At 46.0% G+C, this 19,481-nt stretch overlaps 1 long non-coding RNA gene across 1 annotated transcript in view; it reads right to left on the reverse strand.

Moving 5' to 3' along the window:
- The window catches only part of LOC122789335, a 296,062-nt gene extending 278,772 nt beyond the window's left edge, over nt 1-17,290 (reverse strand). Inside the window, exon 1 of the long non-coding RNA XR_006362806.1 lies at nt 17,270-17,290. This is a non-coding gene — a long non-coding RNA (uncharacterized LOC122789335). The remainder of the gene's footprint in view (nt 1-17,269) is intronic.
- Nucleotides 17,291-19,481: the final 2,191 nt, after the last annotated feature.

Raw genomic sequence — 19,481 nt, forward strand, 5'->3', positions numbered from 1 at the left:
CCAGCATCCACTCGTGTGGATCCGAAAGATTTCTGCTCAGACTGTCTGCCAGGAAGTTTTGTTTTCCTGGTAGAAACTGAGCCTGAAGATCCAGATTGCAAGACAGAGCTGTGTCCCATAGATCCATGGCTAGTCTGCAAAGGGGGTAAGAATGAGATCCCCCTTGCTTGTTTATGTACCACATAACTGTGGTGCTATCTGTCCGTATCAACAGTTGTCCTGGTTGTAAAAGATTCCTGAAGGCCAATAGAGCTTTCTGAACGGCTAACATTTCCTTTACATTGATATGCAGGTGTTTCTGCTCCTTTGTCCAAAGGCTCTGCAAACAATTGCCCTGAAAATGGGCTCCCCAAGCATAATCCGAGGCATCCGTGGTTAGGATCTGAGAGGCATGAGGCAGATGGAAGGGCTCCCCCTTGTCTAGAGCATATGCCCTGGACCACCAAAGAAATTCCTTTTGAAGGCAAGGAAGGACGGAAATCAGTATGTCTAAACTGTGGCAATGCTGAGACCATACACTTTTTAGGTACCACTGTATTTTCCTCATGTGTAGTCTTGCATATGGTACGAGAAGGATGCAGGAGGCCATGTAACCCAAAGCCTGCAGGAATTTCCTTGCAGAAAGATGAGTTAAAGTAGCCAAGGTTCTGAAAGTTGAAGCCAGCTGTAGCTGTTTTTCGGATGTCAGAAATGCCATCTGGGTTGTGGAGTTTAGAAGTGCACCCAGAAAAGTTATCAGTTGTGATGGTGTCAAATTTGACTTTATGTTTACAGAGAAACCCAGGAACTTGAGGAGGTTCTGTACAAATTCTAGATGCTGGAGTAAGACATCCTTGCTGTCTGCCTGAATTAGACAATCGTCCAGATAAGGGTAAATGTGAATTCCCTTGAGTCTGCAGTAAGCTACTACTGGAGCCAGGCATTTGGTGAAGACCCTGGACACAGTAGATGATCCAAAAGGCAGCGCAGAGAATTGAAAGTGCCTTGGTCCGGCTTTGAACCTGAGGTATTTTCTGCGATCCTGCCTGATGGGAATGTGTAAGTATGCCTCCTTTAAATCCAAAGTTACCATCCATGCATTTTTGGACAGCATTGGAAGTAGTTGCTGTAGAGTAAGCATCTTGAATTTTGGAATCTCTAGAAAGGTGTTCAAGACCAACAGATCCAGAATGGGTCTCCATGAGTTTTGCTTCCTTGGGACTAAAAAGAGCCTTTAATAAAAACCTTTTCCCATCTCTGAAAGAGGAACCAGTTCTATGGCATTCATAGCCAATAGAGCTTCCACCTGGTTTAAGGCCTCCGTCCATTGATGTTTTGGAAGGTCTGGCCATCCGTTTGGCCTTGGCAAGGTATGAAAATGGAATTTGTAACCTCTTAAAACCACATCCAAAACCCATTTGTCTTGGGTTATTTGAGTCCAATTTTGATAAAAGAGAGAGTTTTCCTCCGAGGGGGGCTTCCAGGCAAGAAGTTTCTGTAGCCCCACAGAGGGAGTCATTGTGTTTGTTTCCTTTGAGATTGTGACCTGTCCTCTCCTCCCCAAGGGGTGGAAGCAGTCCACTGTCTTGGTCTATAAGCAGCTTGTGATTGAGGTCTCCCTCTGGAACATCTATATCTACCGGCCTGTCAAGTGGGAAAGGACCAATTTTTTGAAGGCCAATTCCTGCTAAATCTAGGAGGCTGTACTTGTAAGAAATCTTTAACTGTTTGCATGGATTTCGCCTTATCCTCCATCTTTTTTTAATCACCTCTTCAGCTTTTGATCCAAACAAAACATTATGCTGAACAGGAGCATCCAATAATTTAGCCTTCAACTGTTCAGGTAAATTTTGTTCCTTTAGCCATGCATGCCTTCTAATGACTGTGCCAGAGGCTGCAGCCCTACAAGAAGCCTCCAAGGCATCAAATCCACAGTGTAAACCATGCTTCCCAATCTGTTCAGTGGAATGCAATAAGTCATGTAATTCCTTATCTGCACAGGCAGAAATGGAAGCAAGCTTTTGTTTTAAGACAGACAACAGAAATTGCTGGTACTTAAACATATGAAACTGACAGTTTAAAGCCCTAATGGACAAAGTAGCCGAAGTGTACACCTTTTTGCCCCATCTTTCTAAGGATCGAGAATCCTTTTCAGTAGGAATTGGATTTTTGACAGAAGTGGCCTTAGCTCCCTTGGGACCCTGAGAAATGGTTTCAGGGTCAGCAGAAGGGTTCTTGTATAAAAACTGATGGGAATCAGGAACCCTGTAATATCAATCAAGCTTAACAGGAGCAGGAGGGAAAGAGTCAGGGGTTAAGTTAGCCTCCGAAAAGGCATCATCCACAATATCCAAAACAGGAGGAATAGCCAGGGGTCTATGTTGGGGAAGAAATTCCCTTAGTCGTTTCTTGGACTCAGAATACTCATGTCCTTCCCAGTGAAAATGTTCCCTCATTTCATGCAAAGTTTCCCCAAGAGAGAAATCCTCAGGAGTAGAAGCTGAAGGAATGGATTTTTCAGCATCAGAATCCTCATATGGAGGGAAAGAATATTCCTGATCAGAAGAAACTGAGGAAACAGAAGCCTGATCAGAGGAATCATAAGAAACATCTTGCCTTGGCCTTTTGTCTGGAGGGGGATGAGAACCCCTAATCATAGTAATTAAATCCGCCATCTTGAGCAACTGTTTCTGTGACTTGGGAGCCGGTTCAGAAGAGGCCTGTGTAGAAGTCTGATTTTGAAGGAGTCTTTGCCTTTGTCTTTGCCTTTATTATTAGCTGAGTAGGCCTGAAAACCCCTTCGGAAGCCGGTACCTGCACAGCGGCTCCAGACCCATCCAAAGGAGCATTGTCCGAAGGTCCTGCAACAGAAATATTTAAAGGCCTGGTAGGCTCCTCATGAGAGTCCGTTTAGGCTGTCGGTTCTGAAATGGCCGACAAAGGCTGCAAAAGTGCCTCAATGACGGCTGAACCGGAAGCGGTCTCCGCTTGTGCGTTATCAGATTTGGACCTCGGAGGCCTGTCTTTATCCCTGCGAAGTTTGTGAACTCCGGTAGCCGGGACCGTATCCGATGACATTTTGTAGTTAAAGCACCTACCGAAGTAATGAAAAGCAAAATTGTACCTTCGCTTAATTGTACGTTGATTGAATCTAGCACAAAACCGACAACTAGCTACATCATGGTCAGGGCCCAAGCAAGGAATACAGTAAGAATGAAAATCCTTATGAAGTATTTGCTTCCCCACATGAAATACAATTATTAACTTTTTCTGACATCGGAGTCGAGCAAGAAAAAAGTTTCCCCAACGGGGTACTTAGCTGTGAGTGGAGAAGTCAGTCTTCGGACCGAAGTAAATCAGAAAAATTCGTCAGGAGTCAGCCGACCAGCACTTGCGAAAGTACAGTTTTGTACCTACCATAAATGTAGATGTTCGAAGCTCTACATTGCTGCAGTCCTTACACTTGGGTAGTCCGCTGTCCTCGGTCGGCCCGAATATCAAAGTATTAGGCTGACGTCGGTCAAGGCGCTTAAGACTGACATCAGGACGTCAGGGTACAAATGCGCATGACCGACGCCATATCCTCAGTCTTTTCTTGCCCCAGATGTCAGAAGACCCTAAAAAGAAAGCCAAAAGACAACAAAAAACAACCAACCACCCTTGCACTAACCATATGTACAATATATACAAAATCCACAATATGTACAACCCAAACCACACCACCGCCTCTAACTACAGAGGGGAAGGAGGGAGGGTAAATTGGACTGCAGCAATGTAGAGCTTCGAACATCTACATTTATGGTAGGTACAAAACTGTACTATGTTCTTCATCTCACATTGCTGCAGTCCTTACACTTGGGTAGAATCCCAAAGCAGAGGTAAGGGAGGATGGCAAAACTATAAAGCATTAGGTGCTGCCAAAATGCCCTGTAGAATTGCAGTGGCAAAACCAGCCCTAGATTTAGAGTAAAGAGGAAGGTGGTAATGCTTAGAGAAAGTATGCACTGAACTCCAAGTGGCTGCCTCTAAGATATCTTTAGTTGCCACCCCCCTTAAAAAAGCTGTAGAGGTGGCAGTAGCCCTAGTGGAATGAGGCCTAATCCCAACTGGAATCTCCTTACCATGATGGGAATAACAGAAAGCAATACAAAACCCAATCCACTTAGAAATAGTTTGTTTTGAAACAGGCTTGCCCTGAGAACCCAAATCAAATGAAACAAATAACTGCTGAGACTGCCTGAACCCTTTAGTTCTGCTCAAATAATATCGCAACTGCCTGTGTATATCCAAAGTGTGCAAAATCTTCTCCCCTTTATTTTGGGGGTTTGCATAAAAGTAGGCAAATGAATAGTTTGGTTTAAAGCCACACTAGAAACCACTTTAGGCATAAAGGAAGGATTAGTACGCAAAGATACTCTGTCCTTATGGAAAATTAAGAAAGGCTCAACTGCCATAAGGGCCTGTAATTCAGAAACCCTTCTCACAGAGGTAATGGCCAACAAAAAAGCAGTCTTCCATGATAAATATTTCAACTCGGCAGTAGCTGCAGGCTCAAAAGGTTGTAGAGTGAGTTTCTCCAACACAAAATTGAGATCCCAAGCAGGAGTAGGAGCTTTACGTGGAGGTCTTATATTCTTTGCCCCTCTAAGGAATTGCTTAAACAAAGGATGAGAAAACAATGGTGGGTCACAGTCATAGTGAGCAGAAATTGCTGCAGCATGAATCTTAATAGAAGAGAAGGACAAACCTTTGTCCAGTAACTCAGCAAGATATTGAAGAGCCACACTTAAATTAGGCTTAGAAACATCAAATTCCTTTGCTGCACTCCAAAATAAAAATCTCTTCCATTTATCTGCGTACACTTTCCTTGTACTAGGCCTTCTGGCCTCCAAAATAACATTCAAAACTTGCTGTGGAAGCTGAGACCCTCCAGGGTTTAAAACAGAATATGCCAGGCTGTTAGGTGAAGAGAGTGAAGTTTGACATTGAGTAAATGACTGTTCTCCTGAGACAGCAGGTGAGGAATCGAAGGCAAAGGCCATGGAGGCTCCCGTACCAGACTTCTCAGTAATATCTTTGGCTTGTCCTGTCTGACCTTTAGGAGTACCTTTGGGAGGAGAGGCAGAGGTGGAAAGGCATACACATGAAGATTGCTCCAATTGAAAGAAAGAGCATCCACTTTCCAAGCTGTGGGATGAAACCTTTTTGTGCAAAACTTTGGCAGCTGGTAGTTTAGTGGAGAAGCGAACAGATCTATGTCTGGAGTTCCTCATGACACTGTCAATTTCTGAAATACATGAGGATCCAATTTCCACTCGTGGGGATCCATAATTCGTCTGCTCAACACATCTGCTAAGGAGTTCTGTGCTCCCGGCAGAAACCTTGCCTGAAGATTTAGCTGTAAACTGAGAGCAGTTTCCCACAAAATCATTGCTTGTCTGCATAGAGGATAAGAATGTGTTCCCCCTTGCTTGTTGATGTACCACATGACAGTTGTGTTGTCTGTTAGAACCAACACCTGCCCTGGAAGAAGTAAATCCTTGAAAGCTATTAATGCAAATTGGACTGCTAACATCTCCTTCAAGTTGATATGTAGATGTAGTCTGGCAGGCCACGTGTCTTGTATCCACTTTCCATTTAGATGAGCTCCCCAAGCTTTGTCTGAGGCATCTGTCGTTAGAATCTGACTCGCCTCTGGCCGGGTCACAGAGAGTCCCTTGTTTAGGTGACATTCCTGAGCCCACCACAAAAATTCCTTTTGAATGCAAGGTATTATCTGAATGACAGTGTCCATATCTTGGCAGTGCTGTGTCCATACATTTTTGAGATACCATTGTAGCTTCCTCATATGCAGTTTGGCATTGGGAAGCACCAGAATACAAGATGCCATGAACCCCAAGGCTTGAAGGACTGTCCTTGCAGTCAGCCTGGACTGATGAGACAATTGATGGAAGTAAAGGGAAAGATTCTTTTGTTTGTCCGGGGTCAAAAGGCCATCTGGGATGCTGTATTCAGTCTCACACCCAGAAAGCACATGTCATGAGAGGGTACTAGACTGGACTTTATTTCGTTCACAGAATACCCCAGGCATCTTAGCACTGCTATCACATATTGCAAATGATGAAGAAGTTCGTCCCTTCCTTGAGCCAGAATCAGGCAATCGTCCAAATAAGGATAGATCTGTATTCCTTTTAGCCTGAAGAAAGCTATCACTGGAGCCAGAACCTTCGTGAACACTCTGGGCAGTAGATAAGCCAAAGGGCAATGCAGAGAACTGATAATGAGAAGTCCCAGCCCGAAAACGCAGATACTTCCTGCAACTTAGCCTGATAGGAACATGAAGGTAAGCCTCCTTGAGATCCAGAGTCACCATCCAGTGATCTTTGCCCAGCAGAGGTAAAAGCTGTTGTAACGTCAACATTTTGAACTTGGGAATGTCCAGATAAGTGTTGAGGATAGATAAATCCAAAATTGGTCTCCACGTGTTCCCCTTCTTTGGTACTAGGAACAGGAGAGAATAAAATCCTAGGCCCACTTCTGGCAGAGGGACCGGCTGTATGGCCCCTATTTGAAGCAGCAGAGAAATTTGTTTGTGAGCCTCTATTCTTTGCTGAGGAGGAACGTCTGGCATGCCTTTGAAAGGAGGCAAGGTATGGAAATAAAACTTGTAACCTTGGTGTATGATATCCAATACCCATCTGTCTTGGGTAATTAAACTCCAATTTCCCTTGAAGAGTGCCAACCTCCCTCCCAAAGGTGCTTCCAGACAAGAAGGCTCTGGCAGCTGAAAAGGTAGGTCATTGGGCCTGTTTACGAAAGGACTGGCCCCTGCCCTCACCCGAAGACTGTGCAGGTGAACTCCCTGTTCTAGGTCTGAAAGAGCCCTGAGCTCTGCCCCTACCACGTCTAGATCTACCCCTAGACTGTGAATCATAAGAAGGGTACGTCCACCCCTTAGCAGGCCAATTCCTACTAAACTTCGGAGGCTGAACTTGCAAAAAATCTTTAACAGTCTGCATAGACTTAGCCTTGTCTTCCATTTTCTTTAAGACTGCCTCCACAGGTGAACCAAACACATCAGACTGTAAAGGAGCATCTAAAATCCTTGTCTTAACATGGTCAGATAAATTCTGATCCCTCAGCCAGGCGTGCCTGCGAAGGACTGACCCAGTGGCAGCCACCCTAGACGAGGCCTGTACAGCATCAAAACCACATTGTAAAGAATGCTTACCCACCTGTTCAGAAACATGTACCAAATCTTGTAATTCTTTACACTCAATACCTTCCGCCAGAGCATCTACCTTAGACTTCAATTGAGAAAGAAGATAGTTTTGATATTTCAACATGTGAAACTGGCAATTCAAAGCCCTCATAGCTAAGGTGGAAGAAGTATAAACTTTCTTTCCCCATCTATCCAAAGCCCTGGCCTCTTTATCTGGAGGAACCGGATTTTTTACAACAGAGGCCTTGACACCCTTAGGTCCCTGACTAACAGTTTCTGGGTCCGCCCTAGGACTCTTATAAAGATATTTATGAGCTTCAGGCACCCTGTAATACCTGTCCGGTTTAACAGGAGCAGGAGGCAAAGAATCAGGATTAAGTGAAGCCTCTGCAAACACATCTTCCACAACATCCAGAACAGGTGGTATAGCCAAAGGCCTATGCTGGGGTAAAAGCAAAAATTCCCTAAGCCTTTTCCTGGAATCAGAGAAGTCCTGACCTTCCCACTTAAAATGTTCCCTCATGGAATGAAGAGTCTCTGAAAAGAAAAATCCTCTGGAGGAGAAGCAGAAGGAGTAGAATCATCCACATCAGAATCAGAATAAGGAGAATACTCCTGCAAGTCTTCAGCCGAAGACTCTGAAACATCCGAAGCCTGCTCAAAACTCCCCAACTCTGGTTCCACCCTAGGCCTCTTATCAGGAGGAGGCAAAGAACCTCTAATCAAAGTAATTAAATCTTCTGCCATTTTAAGCATATGCTTCTTGGGCACAGATCCTGATGAACTAGGAGTAACACCAACAGAAGCTAAACCTGGCCTGCCTCTGGGAGAAGCCTTGGAAACAGAAGGAGAGGGCCTAACCACCCTAGGAAGGGAGGGGAGTACAGTAACCTGAGAAGCCCCTTCAGCCTGACCTGCCTCCTGAGAGGCCACATCCTGCAATATCAAAGCCTCCCCCTGGGACTCCAGAGAAGCCTCCGGCGGAACCACCGGTTCCACTGACGCCTCTAAAGAACCGGCGTCCGGTACGGACGACTCTTCTTGCCTGGGTTTAGCTGCTTTGTCTTTGCGCTTCTTCGAAGAAGCGGGCGTCAGAGCATCCGACGGCATATTATAATTGCACCGCTTCCCGAAAACCAACCTGGCACAATCTAACCTTCGCTAATAGTGCGCTTATTGAACCTAGCACAAAAGCGACACCCAACAACGTCGTGCTCAGGCCCCAAACAAGGAATACACAAAGTATGATAATCTCTATGCGGTATCTGTTTCCCACAAGAAATACAGTTATTCACTTTTTCTGACATCCGGTAAACCACTGAGGCAAGAAAAAACTAAAATATTCCCCAACGGGGTACTTAGCCAACTTTGACTCTGTCTGAAACTCCGAATTCGAAAAATTTCAGAACACCGAACGGCACTTGCAACGCTGCTTCTGCATCGGACCATGCGGCAAAAAAGACTGAGGATATGGCGTCAGTCATGCGCATTTGTACCCTGACGTCCTGATGTCAGTCTTAAGCGCCTTGACCGATGCCAGCCTAATACTTTGATATTCGGGCCGACCGAGGACAGCAGACTACCCAAGTGTAAGGACTGCAGCAATGTGAGATGAAGAACATCTGCTATCACCGCACGCAAGAAAGACTGGAGAAGACGGCGTCGGCTGTCAGCTTTATACTCTTGGCGCTCTTGACGTCAGGGGGCATGGTTGAACAGCCGACGCCGGACCCAGACTTTGGGATTCTGGCCGACCGAGGGCTGCCTGCCGGCAGGGGAGAACCCTACAGTCATGACTGCAACAGTGAAACACGATGAACATCTTCATGTCACAAAAATAGCTGTGGGTTCAAATGGGCCCTGTGTCAATGCCTGCAGTACCAAAATAAGGTCCCAAGGAGAAGGATCCCTAATGAGGGGTCTTAGTAAGAAAATACCCTTCATGAAGAATTTACACAATCTGAACGTCTACAAGGAATGAATGACTTGTATGAAAACTGAAAACAGCAGCTATCTAACTTAATGGAAAAACTCCCACCATTGTTAAAAAAAAAAAAAAAAAAAAAAAAAAATGAAAAAGGATCAATATTCCTGTTAGTGGCCCAAACAACAAACCTGTTCCACTTGCTGTTGTAGACCTTTAGTGGAAGCCTTTTGTGAAGCTGAAACAATTTTCCATACCAAGGACTGAAGCCTGGATTGTCTAAAGTTGGAAGTGGAGAAACCATGCAGTCAATTTCAGGGTTCAAAGTTTGGGGTGTTGAATCCTTGATGGGTGAGAAAGGAGATCCAGAGTGGGCTCCAGTATTAAAGGTGGATACTTTAGATGAGATACAAAAAAAGGGGGGGGGAACCACACTTGTTGAGGCCAGAAAGAGGCAATGAGGATGACAGATCTCAGAGTTGCTTGCCTTCTGAAGAAACTTGGGGATGAGTGGGAGAGGAGGGTAATCCTACAGGCGACCCGGGGGCCAATCATGGATCACAGCATTCCAAGGGGACTCCTGTGTGTGTGTGTGTGTGTGTGTGTGTGTGTGTGTGTGCGCGTGCGTGTGTGTGCGCGTGTGTGTGTTGGGGGGGGGGGCAGAGCAAAAAACTTGCTGCACTTGTTGAGGGGGGAGGCAAATAGGTTGCAGAAAGGTTGATCCCAACTGCTGAAGATCATGTTTGCTACTGATTGAGAGACTACTAGTGTGGAATTCAGAAGAGACCTGCTGAGTCTTCCTCCAAACAGCTGCTTTACCCAGGAACATGCACTGCAACTAGAAGACTGTTGGAAGAGATCTCCCATTCTCACACACTCATGGCCATCCTGCGTAGGGGTGTAAGAACTGGTTTCTCCCTGCTTACAGAACTGACATGTTGCCAGAGTGTACTGCAATAGTTCCCAGTGGAAGGATGTCCTAAAATACTTGCAATGTTAGGACTGCCCCCATCTCCAGGATGCTGATTATCCAACTTTGTTTTGTGGGGCAACCATGTGCCTTGGACCACCTTCTCATTGTAATGCGCCCCCCACACCTGAACTGTGAAGCATCCACGGTCACGGTGGTGAACGAGGGATTACTCAAAAATGGTCTGCAGAGGATAACACTGCCTGACTGAATCCACCAACTGAGATGCCTGCAGATGGGAGTCAGCTTGATTTGAAAGGACAGGGTGTGAGACGGGAAGGACCACTGATTGGCTACAGCCCATTGCAGAATCTACATGAAAAACCATGCTAGAGGAACCAAGACAACTGCTGCAGACATGGACCCCAGGACATGCAGGATCATTGAGCTGTGGGAGCTTGTAGTGCTAAGAGCTGCTGTACACAATTCCTCGGAATTGCTACTCTATGTTTACACAGAGAGGAGCTATCTGATCACTTGTGCTGATATGCACACGCCTATGAACTCCAAATCTTGTACCTGACAGACGTTGGACTTGCTCATGTTTATGGTGATGCCCAGTGCGGGTGCTAACTTAAGTAGTCCGTGGCTTGGATCAGTCGATGCTTCGTGAGAGCAGTTAGGAACCCATTGTCCAAGTATGGAAACACTTGGAATCCTCGGAGCCTCAGGTAAGAGGTTCCACTGCCATGCATTTGGTTAACACCCAGGGGGCTGTGGTGAGACCAAAGGGCAGTGCTCTGAGCTGGTAGCGATTGGCTCCCAACCAGAAGTGCAGATATCTCCTGGAGCGCCTGTCTTATTCCGATATGATAGTATGCATCCTTGAGATCTACTGAGCACATAGTCATCCTTGTGCAACAGCGGCAGTAGGGGCTGAAGCATAACCATTCAGAACCTTGCCTTCCTGACATCAGAAGTAGGCTCTGAATCATTTTTGTTCAGCTGGGACCTCCGGGATGACTTTTGCAACAGCCGTTGAAATTCCTGTGCTGCTTCTTCCTCTGACTGGGTGGCACGTCGGTAAGGGTTTTGGACTGTGAAGTCAGAAGGGAAAAGGGAATATAGTAGCCTCTGGATATCTGGCTTAGCACCCACCTTTTTGAGTCAAGTGGGTCCAGGCTTTGGGGTATAAAGCTAATAGACGCCCAACTGCCGAGAGAAGGACAGTCTGACAGCACTTCAAGAGTGCTGGTAGGGCTTATTGGAAGAAAATTCCCTAAAGCCCTGGTTCTGCGGACCCCTGCTGCCTCTAGGGTGGCATCTGCCATCAAACCCTTCTCTGCACAGGTCCTAGAAAGGCCTTGGGACTTGTGGAACCACATAGTCTTAACTCAGAGCTGGTTTCTGGAGAAGGACCTCGGGGGGGGGGGGGTGTAGAAAAGTTGATTCCAACAGCAGAAAAGGTCTTCCTATCCTTTTCGCTGTGGGCAACTGCCTCTCTAACCAATGGCCCCAAAGGGAAGAAGCCATTGTAAGGGGCATTGACAAATGACACCTTAAAGGACTCTGCAAAATCACACAGCCTCAACCAGGCATGCCTCCTTAGGGAAAGACCTGAACTGGCTGCTCATGAGGTGCCCTTCATGGTATGGGAGATTAACCTCATCGAAGAATTGGCGACAGATGAGTGGTCAGTATGGGAGCAATTTTTATAAATTCCTCTGCAGGCATGGACTCTGACAGTTCCTTGATCAGGTCCTCTGCAGCCAGGTGAAATGAGCTAGGTAGTTTAACAAACCCAGCGGAAAGGTTGCCGAGGTATAAACACATTTCCCAATTCTGTCCAATGCTCTGGACTCCTTATTCAGTGGACAGACATTGGCAGTTTTTTCTGGCAGCTCTTTCCTGGTGGCTACCACCATGACAGCATCGACCATGGGACCCTTACTCCAATGCTTCCTGTCTGTACGGGTCAATAAGAACCTATTGGGCCGTTTGGGAATAGGCTCAATGGCATCCAGTTCCTTTCATGCACAGCGAGACATTAAGAACACGAGGAGATCTGCCGGGGGAGGGGGGGTCACCCAGGATGTAGACTGGCCTGTCCCGAATGCCTCCAAGAGAAATGACCAGAAGGGTGATTGGCAGACCACCCACCCTTCTGCTTTAGGGTCTCAAATACATCTCTGAAGGCCGTATCTTCAAGTGGGTATCAGGGAGACCCTTCACCCTCATCGAAATCAGTATGCTTGGTTAAGGACTCCAAAGCAGAGTCCATGAACCTCCTTTTACAAGTTTTCTTCTGTGAGACTTCCTGGATCCCCTTCCTGAGCGGGGAAATATTGAAATCTGCTACGGACGGGAAGACTCGTGGTAGGATGGAGGGAGGGAATGGTCTGGATACGATGGAGGTACAGGGGTGGATTGGGGAAGCCTGTACGGTCGACTCTCCAACCCAGAAGACCCTCTCCAATACCTGAAAGGCCGAAGCCCTATCCAGTTCTCCTGGAGCATAGACTAGAGAGAATACGGGATGAACTGAACTTAAACCGGATCCATGGCCCCCAGAAGTGACCAGACCCAAGTGATCTAGTGCCGCAGCAACCAAGGGAAAGCTCAGCGACGGAAGGAGCCTATCCCAATCCCCCAGACCAGGCACCGATGCTGCAGCTCCAACACTTGCTCTGCTCCCAGAGTCAGAGCAGGGCTTAAGAGCATTCTTGGAGGCAAGGAAGGAAATTTCCTCTGTGCCAAGTCCAACACGAGTCCCAAATCCATAGTCTCCAAATACTGTGGCCGAAGCAGAGATTAAACCCATCTGAATCTGGGCCTTAAGAAACCACCTAAAACTGTCCACGTGTGCCTCAGACAAGCTATTGGTGTGGACATGGATGAAGCGGACTAGGGTGGCCTGGAATGTTTAGACCTGAAGGAGAGCTGGGAATTTTGAAGCCCTCGGATCCATAGAAGTAGCATCCGAAGTTGGAGCTGATAACAGAGTTGGGGAATTGGGGATCTCCCCCAGATCAGAGGGAACTTTATGATCTGAGAGGGGTGCAGACTTGGCGTATCAAAGGAGAAATACGCCGATTTCTTAGGCTTCTTAGAATCCACAGCATCCTTTGGGGAAACAGGGAGGGACCTCTTTTTAGCCTCCTGAGCAGAAGCTGAGGAGGTCGGAGCCTCAGCAGGAGGAGGAAGGCGGCCCCTTAAAATAAAAGTTTGTCCCGTCTTAACAGCTAAAGCCAGAGGGTTAAAAGCCACACAGACAGAACACTCAGCATTCAGATGTTTGGCACTCAGGCAGTACCATGCTCCTCTTGTGGGCATCCTGAATGAGGATTTTATGCCCAAAAGAAATGCAGCGTTTGAAGCCTGAAACCAGTTTGTCATTCATAAATGAACCCGCAAAAAATAACAGAGGTAAGAAACCAAATAAATAAGGTCTTCTGGAAAAACTAACAGAATTTAGATTAAACCTTAAAGCAAGTAACTTCAAGATTGACTTAAGACTTTAATAGTTTTTTTTTTTTTTTGTTACAAGAGGAAAACGGGCAAGAGTACACATGCACACAAACTAGAGAGGAAGGAGAAAAAATGCTAAAGACACTTACAATATCCTTTCAAAACTAACAGCTTGAGAAAGGGAATCCATGTCTGAACTCGAGCGGCAAACGATAGCTAAGGTAGCTGAGAGGATGCAGGGTGTTGTGGGTATGAGAGAGGAGCTTGAGAGTCTGATCCAAGTCTGTGTAAGTGGCAGAGCTGGATCCGAGGGGTTATATCAGAGACTCTGTCGTGAGGGTTAATGAAGTCCACATCAGATCAACTGATTCACTAGTTTCAGAAAGAGAATCTTTCAAGGACTCCCCAAAACCACATTCTCAGACTATCAGAAATCTAAGGAGACAAAGGGGACTCTGTCCCTTCACAATCATTTAGGGGTTCAAAAATCTAAACCTCTTCAGAAAAAAAAGAAGTTATGTACTCACCATAACATTCCAGGTTTGTTGTCCTTTATCTCGTCTTCTTCTTGCTGTTTGGGTTCGGAGCCCATCCTTGGCTCCGACATGGCCGTATACTATAGCTCGAAGCTAAACCCTATCCTAGCATTACTGGGTAGAAAGCTAGACCCTATCCCAACATGCCTAGCTGTAGTTACCCACATCTTGTTTGTGATAACACTACAACTAGACCATACAAATAGACAAGAGATATACCCTACATATCAGATGATATCTACATATAAATGTGTAACCCTTCCGCAAAAATAACAGTAGACTGAGACTAACCATAAAGTATGGTATAAAGGAAACCCAGCTAATATAACTAATAAAAAAATTCCTCTCTATCCTCCAGAAGGGGGAAGGAGGGTGGGACACAAGAAGGAAGGCAAGATCAAGGACAACAAACATGGAACGTTATTCTAAGTGCATCATTTCTTTATGTTATGTTGTCCATATCTCACCTTCATTCTTGCTGTTTGGAACAGCATCTCCAGCACCTGATTCTTGGGTAGCTCACTGGAAAAAACTCTTCAGGACCATGGAACCTAAGGATGCCCTGTTCTGGGTGGCCACATCTACTTCGTAATGAGTGATAAAGGTACGAGGATTAGACCATGTAGCTGCTGCACAGATCAAATCCAAAGGCAGTCTGCCTTGAAAGGCAATAGAGGTAAGCCAAGGCCCGTTGAGTGTCCTTCAAATTCCCCTGAAAGTTTTTGTTTACGCAACTTGTACACGTTTTAGTGTCTGAAAGCCAGTTTGATAAAGTCACCTTTGAGACTGCACAACCTTTTTTATTGTCCGCTAAGGATATGAACAATTAGTCAGATTTTTTTTTTGCAATTAGAAACGCCTCTATGAATGTCCAACTGATGAAGCTTATACTCTGCCTTTTTGCCGTGATTGGGGAAGAAAATGAGAAGCTCTACGGATTGATTCAAATTGTAGTCAGAACATACCTTGGATGAGGAGGAGGGGACCGATTCTGAAAGAAACCAGATCTTTATGGAAAATAAAGTACAGGGGACGAATAGATAAGGCCTGCAATTCTGAAACCCTTCTAGCAGAGGTAACCAGAGGACCTGGGCGATCGGAGCAGAGGAGTACTAGGCCAAGGAGGGGTACTGGATTTAGCAGAAGGGACCGCTTCCTAGATTTGCTCTTCCTTTGTTTATTGCCTTCCCAAGACCTCATGGCAGGAGGTTGAGTCCCAGATGCCTGAGGAGGAAGCAGAAGCAGCCAAAGCCTCGGTAACAGGGACAGCCATCTCCGTGGAAAGGAGCAGACCTTTCCATCACCAGCTTAGCCCTCCTGTCCTTAAGGGCCAACAGGTTGAAACCCACACAAATAGGACAGGAGGGTAAGAAAATGGGCCGCACCCAAACACAATACACAGAGTGACCATCGGCTGGGGAGAGCTTACGTCCACACACTGTGAATTTCCTCAACACTTGCTTGGGGGTGTCAGCCATAATAAGGATAACAATCACCCCAAGAAGCACACACACACACACACACACACACACACACTAAAGGAGAGGGAGCAGGAGGCCAAAGGGAAACTTTCTTTGGAATCAGATACACAAATGTGGTAGGGCAAGTGAAAAGATGGGAAAGAAATTTAGCCTGAACAACCCACAAAAATGTCACTTACCCAAAATACAGCCTGAAGCTCTGAGACCATGGTGCGTAACTTTTCAGCAGCAAGTGAGATCTGGGGGAAGGAAGGAGACAGAGAAGCATTATGGGTAAGGGGAATAGCTTGGAGCTCGGATCAGATGCTAGTGATGCAGCAGTCTCAGATCAGATTCGGATCCGAATACCCACAGGTTGAAGACCAAATGAAGTAAACTACTTAAGATCATATGCTAATACTTCCTCAGTCTAAGGAATCTGACATTTCCTGTGAGGGGTCCCTCATCAAATGATTTCTGGAGCAGAGGTCTTTTCCAGGGTGATACTGTCTGGATCTCATGAAATCCATGACATCAGCCAGCCTAAACAAGTCTTGCAGGTAGGGCCAAAAGGAGTGTAGTTTGGGCTTATACAGCTGAGGGAAGGCCAAACATCATATTTGGGTCTGCTGGCTTAGGTCTTATGCCTGGGAATGGTGCCAAAGCAGCTTCAGGTCCTTGGTGGTTGTGACCTGGATCCAGTCTCTAGGCACTTCCTCATGATTGAAAATGTGAGGGATGCCACCCCTGCTCCTTAGGAACCAGAACCTGGGTGTCAGAAGCCAGTGCCTACACACAGCAGCTCTAGACCGGACAAGACCTAAAGTTGCCTGGCTTAAGTGAACAGTGCTGCAGAAGGCATGCTAGCCACCTTAAGATTAAGGTGTCGAAAGGCCTCTGCAGGTTGGAAGGAGCAGCAAAACCACCTCGACTCCATCTCAAGCTTCTGAAGGCAGTCTGACATCAAAATAGTGTTGGTTGCTTCAGCATTTATAGGTTCATAGGTAGATACTAGACTATCGGCCCTAGGGCCTATACAAGAAACAGCCATAACGATTCCCTGGCTATTGCTTCCCACGAATATTTACTTTTCTGGACGCCTGTCTAGCAGGGCTACGGATGTGATCCCCGGAGTGAATTTCCTATCGCCCATCCAATCATAAAGGTTACTCTTGAAGAGGGCCACTAAGGCGCTCTCTGCCTGACATGTATGGGCAGCCTATTCCAGAGTATGGGGAGTCTCTGGGTCAGGAACCTATCACTCCAGCATGTTCTACTCATCGTGATGACAAGGTTAAGATCCCTGGAGGGTGTGGCTCGGAGGGATTGGGATTTCTTTAAGTGCAGCATGTCCAACTCCTCTGGGTTTGACATAGCCTTGTATGTTAGGCAGACATCGCCTCAGAGTAGGCGATATGCGACAGACTATAGCTGGAGTTTTCATTTCCTTCAGATGTTTTTCTTCCTTTTTATATCAAGTACTAGAGTACATTTCAGTGTACCTAGGCCAATACAATCTAATTTTCTAAACACCTTACTAGTGACGCAGTCCTGTGTTTTTTGTCCAGGAGTTTAAAAAACACCCACTGGGGAGAGGTGGCATACCATGCCGCTGACTCAGAAAGCAAACAGAATGGAAAGCCCTACAGGGAATCTGTTTTCCAAATTACAAGCATGGTTGAGTTTCTCTGACATCTATAACAAACAGTTAACAGGCACAGTGTATAAGAGTTCTGCATTTGGGTACTTGTGTTCAATGAAAACACTCACCTTTTGCCATTAAGGACTTATAAAAAGTTAGGACACTTGCGTCTTTGTGCTCTTCAACTAAACCTGTAACAAATTAGAACCCTTCAGGGACATAAAAGCAACTGACTTTTTAGAAAGCATTATCTGCAAAACCCAAAATAATGAAATCGCATTTTTAACAAAAGATATTTTATCTTGCTGCTACAACTGCGATCAGCATGTGACCAACGCTCAAACAGCAAAGACATAGTACAGTTTTGTACTACCATAAATGTAGATGTTCGAGTGTTCACCCGCCTGCAGTCATCACACTCGGGTTATCCTGCAGTCAGGCGGTCCCGCAGTCGGCCTGAGTTCCAAAGTCTTGTTCGGGCATCGGCTGCTGTCGCTTCTTCCCTGACGTCAGAGCGCCAAGGGTATACAAGAGGCATCCGCCATTTTCTTCAGTTTTTCTTGCCCCAGATGTCAGGTGCCCCCAATAGGTAGGCAATATATATATTGCTATATAAAAATGTACATATAAAAATAAAACAATACCTTCAGGCACAAGCAAATGCACCACAGAGGTTGTATAGGATAGAATGGTATAGGTAAGTCCAGCTAGTTCAGAGGGGATGGAAGGAGGGTAACCTGGACTGCAGCAGGGTGAACACTAACATCTACATTTGTGGTAGGTACAAAACTGCACTATGTTCATCGTGTTACCCTGCTGCAGTCATCACACTTGGGTTGAATCCCAAAGCTAAGGATGGGTGGTGGAGTTAAACAGGGTTAGAAGAAGCTAGTAGGCCTTGCAAAACTGCAGTGGCAAAACCAGCTCTAGTCTTAGAATATAGAGGTAAGTGATAACGTTTGGTGAAGATATGCACTGAACTCAAGTTGCAGCTTCCAGAATATCCTTGGTTGGCACCCCCCCCCTGAGAAAGGCTGCTGATGTAGCTGTAGCCCTGGTGGAGTGGGACCTAATGTTAGCAAGTACCGGTTTACCATGATGCGTGTAACAGAAACGTATGCAACGTCCTATCCATTTTGAAATGGTCTGTTTTGAGATAGCTTTTCCTTGTGATCCTGCAGCATAGGCTACAAAGAGCTGGCCATATTTTCTGAAAGCCTTAGTTTTATCCAAGTAGTAACGTAATTGCCTGTGAATGTCCAAAGAATGCAGGAGTCTTTCTCCTTTGTTCTGGGGATTTGGGCAAAAGGTGGGCAAATTAATGGTTTGGTTTAAGGCCACACCGGATACCACCTTTGGCATAAAGGAAAGGTTAGTTCGTAGAGACTGTCTTGATGAAAAATGCGGAAAGGCTCCACTGCCATTAGTGCCTGTAGCTCTGAGACTCTTCTAGCTGAAGTTATTGCTAGTAGCGGAGGCGTGGATCTTAATAGATGAAAAGGAAAGTCCTTTGTGCAACACCTCAGTTACAATATTGTAGAATCTGAGGAATGTTTGGATCAAGGGGATTTCGGCCTTTAACCTGGTTCCAGGCGCAAAATCTTTTCCATTTGTCTGAATAGGTTTTCCTGGTGCTGGGCCTCCTGGCCTCCAGAAAGACATCCATAACAGCTTTGGATAGAGATGTCGGCTGGTTGTTTAGGTAATTTGCCATGCAGCCAGGTTTAAGGTCTTGAGCTGGCTGTGTAGATTCTGATTGTCTTGCTGGGTGAGCAGGTGAGGAATTTTTGGTAAAATCCATGGTGGGCCGTGAGCCATGTTGCTTAGAATTGGATACCAGTGCTGGTGTGGCCAGTCTGGTGCAATGAGGACCATTTGTGGTCGCTCTAATCTTACTTTCAGCAGTACCTTTGCTAGAAGAGGCAGTGGAGGAAAGGCGTACACTGTTAATGTTTTCCAACTGAATGAGAGGGCGTCCACTTTCCAAGCTTGTGGGTGGAATGTCTTGTGCAAAATTTTTGAAGTTGGTAGTTTTGGGGGCTGGCAAACAGATCTATGTCTGGACATCCCCATTTTTGAGTTATCATTGCAAATACTTGTGGATCTAGTTTCCATTCGTGGGGATCCATGATGTTTCTGCTTAGGTCGTCTGCCAATGTGTTTTTTTTTCCTGGCAGGAATTGTACTTGTAGTTGAACTTAAGACAGTGCTGTGCTCCACAAGGTCATTGCTTGCCTGCATAGAGGGTAGGAATGTGTGCCCCCTTGCTTGCTTGCATAGAGGGTAGGAATGTGTGCCCCCTTGCTTATGTACCACATTACTGTGGTAATGTCCGTCTAT

This window comes from Protopterus annectens, chromosome 14.part0 (genome assembly GCF_019279795.1).
Source record: "Protopterus annectens isolate FY-2018-M chromosome 14.part0, PAN1.0, whole genome shotgun sequence".
In the NCBI taxonomy this organism is placed as follows: Eukaryota; Metazoa; Chordata; order Ceratodontiformes; family Protopteridae; genus Protopterus; species Protopterus annectens.